The following is an 11,267-nucleotide window of genomic DNA, read 5'->3' as shown; positions in this document are numbered from 1 at the left end:
TCAGGTAATAATAGAAAAGATAAAGTAGGCCTGACAAATTATGCGAATCGAAATAAAAATGTTTGACAAATTTTAGTGAGCTTATACCTACTGTTGCTGGTTTAGTAAGCTTTGAAATGATTACAAGTATAAACCTAGTTGTATATTTTGTGAGGGTTCTCATTATAGTGCAGACTGTTTGGAAGGCAGAAATATAAGTTTGCCCGATAGAAAAAGAATTTTTATCAAACACACGGTTATTTTCCTTATTCTAAAATAGGACATTCTCATAGACAATGTAGAGTTTTCTGAAATGCATAGTTAGTAATAGTCATTATATACCTCTTTTATGTCCTAAATTGGGTGACAGCGACTAACTACAGGAATCTAACCAGTCTTCATAGCAAAATTAAGTACAAAATACTACTTCAAACTATCAGAATCACTCTTATCGGTGAGTAAGCAAATAACATCAGGGCGGTGATTTGTCACTGGATGTCAACGAACCTATATATATATAAGAAAATCTGTTGTCAAGAAACAAATATATTCAAGAACTTTCAAAATTGAGAATCAAATTAAATTATTTTAAAGCAGGTCATTTCGACATTTTAATAGGTGCTGATATAGCTGGCAAATTGTTTATCGGATACAAGAAGGATCTGAAATGCGACTTAGTTGCTGCCGAAACATCTCTCGGATGGACACTAATGGGTTAAAACGGACAAACCTAACTATGACCAAAAATTCTACTATGCTTATTAGTTAACAGGTTAACTTCCGCAAGTAAACTTTGGCAACTTGACATTTAGGTATCCTATTGAAGCTAGAAATAGGAAAAAAATCTCTGTAGCTGAACAAGACCGGACTAGAAAATAAATAAAGACGAACATTATGAAGTCGAATTACCTTGAATTGCAGATCAACCAAGTTTACCAAATAATTTTGTAAGTGCTAGTCGAAAATTGATTTCTATCTTGAAAACGCTATAATAGTATATGACCAAGTATTTGATGATCCTGCGGCACAGTAGAATATTAGAAGTGCTAACCAATTAGCAAGATGAAGGACATTATCTGCAACATAGTTTTCAAGGATGAGGGTACCTACAACAAAGATTCGACCTGTTTTGTTGGATCGACTTGTGAGAAAGGATATCCGTCTCTCAATCAATGATTGAAAAAAAGAATTAAATTTATTGGAAGAAATTTCTCCTTTCTTTCTTTGGTTTAGACTGAATAAAATAGGAGAAGTTACGGACATTAAGAAAGGCCTCTTACAAATAGGCTAAATGAGAAGGTTCGTGACTATTATTGAAGTTACTATGGGTTGACGAGGCTGACAATTTGAAAATTTATTAACATGCAAGAGTTGACGTGGGATCTCGTGTAGCCCATTCTTTTTGAATGCAGTGATTGATCACCACGTTGGAAAATATAAAGAGCATTGCATTGAAGAGTCTTATCCATGTTCTATGTCGGTTATTAATAAACTTATAAGTAGTTTCTATGTTGTATAACGCAGTGTTTGAAGAAGGTGCTAGTGTGAGCTGTTGAAGAACAGTGAAGAACTAATATCAATTTTGTGTGACTTTGAGTCATTGATGAATCACATACCCCTAAGTACTTGACAGAAGACATTGTAGAGTGCACTGTAATAGCACCAGCAATGTTTATCCAAGACATGAGAGATTGTAGAGTTATTGACTTAGACAGACTGGATTCTACTCTATTGGAAAGAAGACACAACTAAAGCCAGCTCGAGAAGATTTAAGAAAAAACCAAGTGGAATATTTAGGCCAAACTATAACTGTCCGCTGGAAGAAATAAGTACAAAGGTTGGGAAAGGTTTTCATTGGCTCAGGCAACATGAAAAGATAAAACTGGCCACTCGGAGTAATCGAGTATATCGAGACGGAAACTCAAGAATCGTTGCGACAGAAAACTGCAAGCGGAATACGTGATCGACCAATTCAACGTATCCATCCACTTGAGGTTTTTGTTGCTACAACCAATCTAAAGATGGCAAACGGGTGACTATCTTAAATGCTATGAAATCTGAATCTATACTGCTACAAAAGAAATAGTAAATGCATAGACTCATAAAAGATCTGGAAGAAGGATGAAGCAACCGATACGACTTTTCGGTTATAGTTCAACAAGAGTTGGTTTGTTTAAGCCTTTCCAAGATTTAAGATGGGAGAAAATTGTTAATACTAAGTTTTGAAAGTTTAACTTGACTGCTTCATGTTGGCAGGGGACTGCTTTTAATAATTTTATTTACATTCAAACCAACGTTAAGGAAAAAGCGCGTGTTCAAATGTTCCGAAATTCTCTGTTAAAATTAAACACATGATTTATATATTTGGCTTTTGTTTTGTTTTGTAAAATGATTAATGTAATATGAGATATAAAAACTGGATCCACCTATCGTACCCCATCGCCTTCCATTAAAAACAAGTTCAGTTATTGTTTACTGAGTTGTTTAAATTGCCTTTTCTCTTTAATTTGGAATCTGTTAGGTCCATTGTCAGTTGAAATTCAAATTACAGAACACCTGGGCTATGATAAAGTTGAATGTAAATTAATGTACAAGTTATTGTTATTTTGAAATTCTTATTTGATAATATTCTGTTAGTTATGTGGGAGTGTATCAGAGAATAATTAGTTGATTTAAAAAAAAGTCTATACTAATCTTAAGAAAATCATTAATTTATTAAAATTAACAAATTATTTGGTGATTACACCACACATTAACTTTAAAACTCTTATTGCGTGTTTTGAACTCGATTTCGCAAAGTTAAAACTACCTTGAGAATAGTAATAATTAACCAAACTGATTTTATTTCAATATTCTACCTTGTTTCTTGTTTGACTGTTCTGTAGCTTAAGTCATATGTTGGCATGATATTTTTGTATAAAAAAAAAGTTTAAAATCAATAGTATGCGAGCACTTATTTCTTACGACTGTTGGATATTTTAATACACATGTCTGAACACACAGATACAATTATAAAGTGAAGTGTGTCACTAGGAAGTATGCGAAGTTTCAATTATCTTTATTACTTAACGTAAACGTGTACCAAAAGGGCAATAAAATATACCAGCAAGCATGTAAGTGTAATTTCCCGTTCCAGGAAAAACACAACTCAAATATACTTTATCATCAAATAAAACGGTAGAAAACAGAATGTTTCAATAATTTTATTTATTTAGTCTATTAAATTGATAACAACAAGAAAAACAAACTATTTACAGAAAACTATAATAAAGCATAAAATAAAACACAATTTAGTTTCAGTCCAATACCCCTAAACTTTGTTATTTACTTTAAAACAGATTTGAAAAGCAGTAGAATAAATAAAGAATGAATAGTCATGGTGGGAAATTAATTGTCTCACAGCTGTCCATGTTGGACACCGAGCCGAATGCTATTTAAGTAGTTTTTAAGTTTTGAAACACATAATGTACTGAAACAGCCAATATCATCTGTTATATAAAAGTCTTGGAATTCTTTTTCAAAGATGTATTTGAGTCCTATGGTTTAAAAAGTCACTATAAGACCTATACCCAATCTTGTATCGAACTATACGCTTCTATTTTGCATATTTCTTTATTCTTTGGACGAATTGCACTGGACTGGATTGCATTTTTTTAAATTTAATGTGTAGCTCGTTTACCAAAACAATTTTTAACTTAAGAAATGTTCTACTATATAATAAATGTCTTTAAACTAGCAGTACAGGGATTTGCAACTTATTTGAGTTATAAAGCTTTCTGTAACTCAAAATAACATTACTTTCCTACGTATAGTGACTTTAGCACTTCAGCCTTGTCGCAGTAGCGTAGATCAACAGTACTAAAATTATTCTAAAATAACAAAATAATATAGTCTATAGTCTCGCATATCAAAGTACGTGCAGATCCCAATCTTTAATTACAATTTTCGTGATCCATAATCTTTCTTCTTAGTTATAACAAGTTTAAAGTCTTGGCGATCCGAAAACAATAACGTATAGTGTCTAAAAGACGATAAAATGAAAGTTATTAGGTGTTTTCCTTTAAATTAGTAAAATGTTTTATCTCACTATGTAAATATAAACTTTTTGAGTTTTATTCCAGCAGTAATAAAGTTATTTTAGCTTCAAAGATTCAATACTGCATTTTTGTAGCGTATTTATTTTCCAAAATGTGGTATCATTGCTCTTTGTTTCTTCAGGGATTCGTTATTCTCAAGCAAAACAGAATAATATGTAACATGTTAACACAAGTAGCCCAATTATTCCATTATATCCTACATAATTTTATGGTTACTTGGTGTGTAGATTTTTATTATTTAAACACTGATACGAAACTCAATTTAAGGACAAAAAGGAAAGAATTTAAGGAAAGAATTCTTCTATAGACTTGACATTTTGTATGAAACTTCATTTCTACATAGACAAGAATGAGTTCTATAATGTCGCAAGTAAACCTTGGAATTTTGTTGAACATCGTTGAAGCCCATCACTCAGTAGAATGACACAATTTCTTTTTTGTTTGCGTATGATTGTCTGTTGTTCTATCTATGAATATGAAATAAGCTATAGACTTGAAATTTGGCATCGAACTTCAGCGAGGCCTGTTACGTGACACGTGGGATAGCGTACTATTACCCTTTAAATTAAAAATACTCGTACTAAAGTATCAGAAATTGCCAATACTTTTTTGCAACGAATTTCAAAAATGAATTATTAGTTCACTTAATTATAGGAATAGTGTTACATAGTTTATGATTTACACTAGTTTTACTAAACTTGTGAACTGTTGGTTTTTTTAAAGAAAAGAAATATTTTCAACACTATTTATAATAAAGAAGAGTTCGTCTGAGAGAATGGCCATTACAGAATAAATTGTTCATATTCACGCATTATTCAAAACACTTAGTTTTTGACGTGACAACGTCTTAAATTAGGTTGCGGCTCGGAGTCACTCATGAAAAAGTGTAACGCCCGGTAACGTTACGATGCCCGTCCAGTGGGTCCGCCGCACGGGATCCGCACGGGATAAAGCAGATAACTGTGGGTCCGCCGCACGGGATAAAGCAGATAACTATGTTTATTCGTGAAAATGTGGAGTGCTTAGATTCGTCATTTACAACAACTACAACAATAAAGGTAAATAATTGTACACTGATATTTCATTATCGTAAACTATGATTGATTGATTAATTGTTAGATTGACACAAAAGTTGAGAAACTGAGTTTATAGGTTATGTCATACTATTGACAAATGTTGATAGTGTTAAGTAAATTATTAGTTTAAATCACTCTGCAATCAATCGTAATTCAGTCGATTGAGAAGAAACAGCGCGTATTGCTAGTCAAACATTTAAAATAACAAATTATAACCTCTAACCTGTCATAACAGTGCGACCAAACAAACGAACTAAACCGACCAATCACCACGCGCGGAGTTAGAATTTATCTGTGTTTAGCAAGAATTTCAAATTCCAATTTTAGTAAATGTTTTATTCAACTTTACCATTTACAATAACAAATTTTAATTAATTTCAAATTATGTACAATGTTTTAGTAAACAAAATATATTTCTATAGTTAAAATTTGTGCAATTCTTATTTTCATTCAATTCCTTGTTCCTATTGTGCAATTTAATAATATTCATATCAATAAATATTCTACCGAGAAAAAGACGTTGTCACGTAAAATCTTCGCCCGTAAAACCGACTTTACAGGCAACCATAATTTTTTGCATGAGTGAATAATTGTATATTGTCATGATTCTGCCATATATTTCCTCAATTAATTCAAACTAGTTTGGAAGCTCGTACATGACTACTATCATATTACAGTTGGCGAAGACGTATTCAATATGACTTCATTATAAACGTCAAAAAGAATAATATGAAACGGGCTTAAACGGTTCCACAACTATGACCGCCGAATTATTTCATCACAATCGTCAAAGAGCAACGTTAACATGTAGCCCTACATTGAGAACGGCGAGGTGCCACAATTACCCCATCGCCTCTCCATCGTACGTGATACATGAGCGGCACCGCAGACAAGTACACTCCCAACAATTTATAGTTACTATGTACCAGTCTCATCATCACAATCGTCACATAACAATGCTAGCAAGTCCGGTGATACATGAACGGCACCACAGACAAGTACACTCCCAACAATTTATAGTTACTATGTACCAGTCTCATCATCACAATCGTCACATAACAATGCTAGCAAGTCCGGTGATACATGAACGGCACCACAGACAAGTACACTCCCAACAATTTATAGTTACTATGTACCAGTCTCATCATCACAATCGTCACATAACAATGCTAGCAAGTCCGGTGATACATGAACGGCACCACAGACAAGTACACTCCCAACAATTTATAGTTACTATGTACCAGTCTCATCATCACAATCGTCACATAACAATGCTAGCAAGTCCGGTGATACATGAACGGCACCACAGACAAGTACACTCCCAACAATTTATAGTTATTACTATGTACCAGTCTCATCATCACAATCGTCACATAACAATGCTAGCAAGTCCGGTGATACATGAACGGCACCGCAGACAAGTACACTCCCAACAATTTATAGTTACTATGTACCAGTCTCATCATCACAATCGTCACATAACAATGCTAGCAAGTCCGGTGATACATGAACGGCACCGCAGACAAGTACACTCCCAACAATTTATAGTTACTATGTACCAGTCTCATCATCACAATCGTCACATAACAATGCTAGCAAGTCCGGTGATACATGAACGGCACCACAGACAAGTACACTCCCAACAATTTATAGTTACTATGTACCAGTCTCATCATCACAATCGTCACATAACAATGCTAGCAAGTCCTGTGATACATGAACGGCACTACAGACAAGTACACTCCCAACTATTTATAGTTACTATGTACCAGTCTCATCATCACAATCGTCACATAACAATGCTAGCAAGTCCGGTGATACATGAACGGCACCACAGACAAGTACACTCCCAACTATTTATAGTTACTATGTACCAGTCTCATCATCACAATCGTCACATAACAATGCTAGCAAGTCCGGTGATACATGAACGGCACCACAGACAAGTACACTCCCAACTATTTATAGTTATTATGTACCAGTCTCGTCATCACAATCTTCACATAACAATGCTAGCAAGTCCGGTGATACATGAACGGCACCACAGACAAGTACACTCCCAACTATTTATAGTTATTATGTACCAGTCTCGTCATCACAATCTTCACATAACAACGCTAGCAAGTCCGGTGATACATGATCGGTTCCACAACTGCGTCCCGTCTTATCATCACAATAGTCACAGGACAACGCAAGCAAGTCCGGTGATACGTGAGCGGTTCCACAACTGCGTCCCCGTCTCATCGTTGCAATTGTCACATAACAACGCAAGCAAGTCCGGTGATACATGAGCGGTTCCACAACTGCGTCCCCGTCTCCCCCAATAAATACCGGTTAAGTGAGTGCTGTAGTGAGTAACGAATACCCGCCGGCTGCGCACTCCTCGGCTCGCGTGCATTAATTTTATCGCCGTTTAATATGCGTGCGAGTTTTTGTCCGTAAAACGTTGGCAACCCTGGCCGATCACACCGGTTGCCCTCCGGCTGTTTTCGGTTCTGTGTGTATATTGGCTCATGAAGTATGTCGAAAATGCGATAAGAATATTAATAAGGAGAATGTTGCGAAGATGGGCGGGATCTCTCATGGCTCTGAATATTTTCCCAACGACGCTCGGCAAATTGCTGACGGATCCGGAGTAGGAGAATCAGCTATTCCCGCCAGAGGTCGTTGAGGCGAGATTTTAATATGCATTCCTCGGTTCCCAAGCGTTAATATAGGTACTTGTAAGAATCGGTAAAAAGCTGGCTGAACACGATAGAAACCGTTTTGTAGCTTTATGAGCACCTGCTTGCTCTTCCTACTGGAGCTTTCTGTTCTGGGAGTCTTGCGTGGGTGACAAAAACTAGAAACCGTTTTGTAGCTTTATGAGCACCTGCTTGCTCTTCCTACTGGAGCTTTCTGTTCTGGGAGTCTTGCGTGGGTGACAAAAACTTCCTTGAGTTTTGAGAAAAATTTTTAAATGGAGAAATAAATATATTTATTAATTAAAGCGTTTAATACGACGTATTATGATCAAAACAGACAGAGTATACTCAATATTTACACCTTTATTTTAAATAGTTTGTTTGTAACATGCTTTGTTTGAATGTGCTTTGTAAATCAAAGGTTTTTAAGGTACTATATCTAGGCTACTATAAACTTCTAAGAAGTAAATTTGTCGAACCTTTTTATGTATTAAAACAAACTGCACGAAAACGATGCATTTTAAAGGTTTTTAGAATAAATACTATATCCAAGAAAAGTTTATTGAATTATCATTCACATATTTGTTGTAAATTTCGCATTTAACACATTTCTGATACTGTAAATCGTTAATATGTGATTGGTTGTTTTTGAGAACTTCCTTATTTCAAATATTATTGAAACGTTCACTAATACTTCCTATCCTTTTCTTATACTTATTTTGTGTAGAATTGGGTCGTCTTCACACCAGGAAGAAGGGTAGTCTCTGTTTACAGTTCCTGAGACTACCAATTTTTCAACTTTTCAGTGTAAAGTAACATGATTGCACTCTAAGCCCCAGATTCTCCTAAAGCTAAATAACCAGTGTTTGTTATTTTACGCAATTTTTACAAATTGTATGTAAGCTACATGAATTCTTGTCAGTAATAACGGACACTATATTATCATACATTTAGATGGTTTTGAATCCAACTTCTCTCATCAAAAATCATAAAACAAAATATAATTGTCTTCTATCCGAATCATATGATGTCAAAAACATGGGAAATTTGTATTTTCTTTATTATTTCAACGATGGGCAAAGACAGCAGGTACATTTTCATTCAATGCTTCTACACAAAAGTTAAAAAGGAATCATTATTGGTTTCCCAGTGTTTATAATGTATTCTGGACTGATAAAACTGGTGCTTTACCCTGACAACATATTTAATTTAATCTTATCCAATGAATTTTGGGATGAAACTAAAAAATTTGAATCAAAATTATATACTGGTGACCTAATCTGCGTTAAAAATGAATTATTAGTTTTTCAAGAAAGAATATAATATTGTTCCTTAAATCACAACAATGCGATTCTTCTTTAAATAACCTTCAATCTAAAGGGCAAAAATAACACTCTTTAATTGTTTGATTAGTTACTAATCTGGCGATTGGATTTTGAGACAATAATTATGGAGTAGTCATTGTTTGAAGATTATATTCCCTTCATTCTCATTAAAAAGGTATGTAATGGCAAATGTTTATTATTGTATTAGCTATTGTAGAATTTTGTATATTTAAGTTTTTAGGCTCTCAACGTCCCCCCCGTTTTACCCATTTTTTATTGGGTAAATGTACTTACCCAAAATAAAATTTCTTTACAACTAATTACTGAAGAATAAGTACTAAAACAGGCATCAACCATAACTTGTGTTTTCGTGTTATTATCCACCATTATCATACCATATACACTGGAACTATTCTTTTTCTTATTACTATTTGAGTAAATCGATGGTTAAACTGTTATTTATAAGCACCCCGAATAAAATGTATTACTATTTTATGAGGGCGTACTAAACCAATTAAAATTGAAAATTAGCTGATTAATTCATTGGTTGCACATTTTAGTAATTATCGAAGGTTCTGATTAAAAGTTGCCACTCAATCAATGACAGGTCTAAAGGAATTAATGGACAACGTATGCAGGAGCCAAAGCGGAATGGAAGTTTTGAAAGTACAGTAACAAACATAACAGGACAACCGATGAGCTGTATTAAGACGTCGCGTCGCAAGGACGGGGAGGTTGTGCACGCTCAGTAACAGCGGAAAATGACTTGGTGCCGTTATTAATTTAAGACCCAAGACAAAATCACGTCTCCAACCCGCGATTTTTCAGTCATAACAAGCTCCAGGTAGAATTATTATAATCAGACCTCTCACGACCAACCCCCTCTCCTCCCACATCCTCCGAGCCCGGAGACCCGCTGTCTCCCAGACACTGGCCCGCGACTGTACCGTGTCATTGAACATTACAGTGGAACTCGCAATACCAACATACTATGTACCGTGTCATTGAATATTACAGTGGAACTCGCAATGCCAACATACTAAGTACCGTGTTATTGAACATTACAGTGGGACTCGCAATGCCAATAGATCTATGCATCGCCTCGTCTTAAACTCCAGTTACTTGAGTTAGTTATTAAATGCATTATACTATGTAGTTAGCTAAATCACAAAATAGTGTTTAATGCTTTTTAAATTAAAAAATTAACACATTAATAATGCACTTTAACTTAATATGAAAACATACAGCATTATAAACTAGTTGATTTTATGAGGCTCAGTTTATTATTTAAAAGTCCTATATGATTGGCTTTAATAATAAATAATAAGGTAAATACTTCGGCTGGCTAGAATGTATACTGCCATAAAAAATATAAATGCCTACCGCATTATTTTAGTCAAAATTAATTTAGGCATTCCAGTAATGAAATTAAGGATTCGTGAAGCTAGAGATAAATTTGAATTTCAACGTAAGTATAAGACAGTATTCAGTTTCTAAAATAAATTATGTTATGTGCGAGGACTTTGGGATAAATTTCATCTACACATCATCTACATCTACGTCTGTGTATGCGTTAATATTTAATTGAAAAGTTATATTCAGTTCTAAAACGCCTCTTTTAATACAAACTAGAACCAGTGTGGTGTAATATTTGATCGTCAGAACTAAAATATCCTTCATTGTAACTTGCCTGCATAGGCGTCAGTCTACTACAATCCAAAATGTATCTTTTTTACTGTCATACATACGAATCAAAAGACTTATTATTCTTCACATTTTTTTGTATTTTTGTAAAACTGAACGTTTGATTCAAGTGGCTAAGAATAATTTCATAATTCCCTAATTAATTTACGGATTCTTTGCTGTAAACATATGTCAGCATACCCTTAGTGGTATTGATTTATTTTGTTAATTTTCAAGTTTAACAAAGAAAACATTAAAATTATTGACATTTAAAATTTTTTTTATGCTTGAAAATGTATGGTTAAACTTATATATGTATATATATATATATATATATATATACATATATTTATTATATATATATGTATATTATTTATATACATATATATATATATAAAAACATTTTGACCATTGAAACTAATT

Source organism: Homalodisca vitripennis, chromosome 1 (genome assembly GCF_021130785.1).
Source record: "Homalodisca vitripennis isolate AUS2020 chromosome 1, UT_GWSS_2.1, whole genome shotgun sequence".
Lineage (NCBI taxonomy): Eukaryota > Metazoa > Arthropoda > Insecta > Hemiptera > Cicadellidae > Homalodisca > Homalodisca vitripennis.
Note: the sequence above shows the minus strand (reverse complement) of the source record.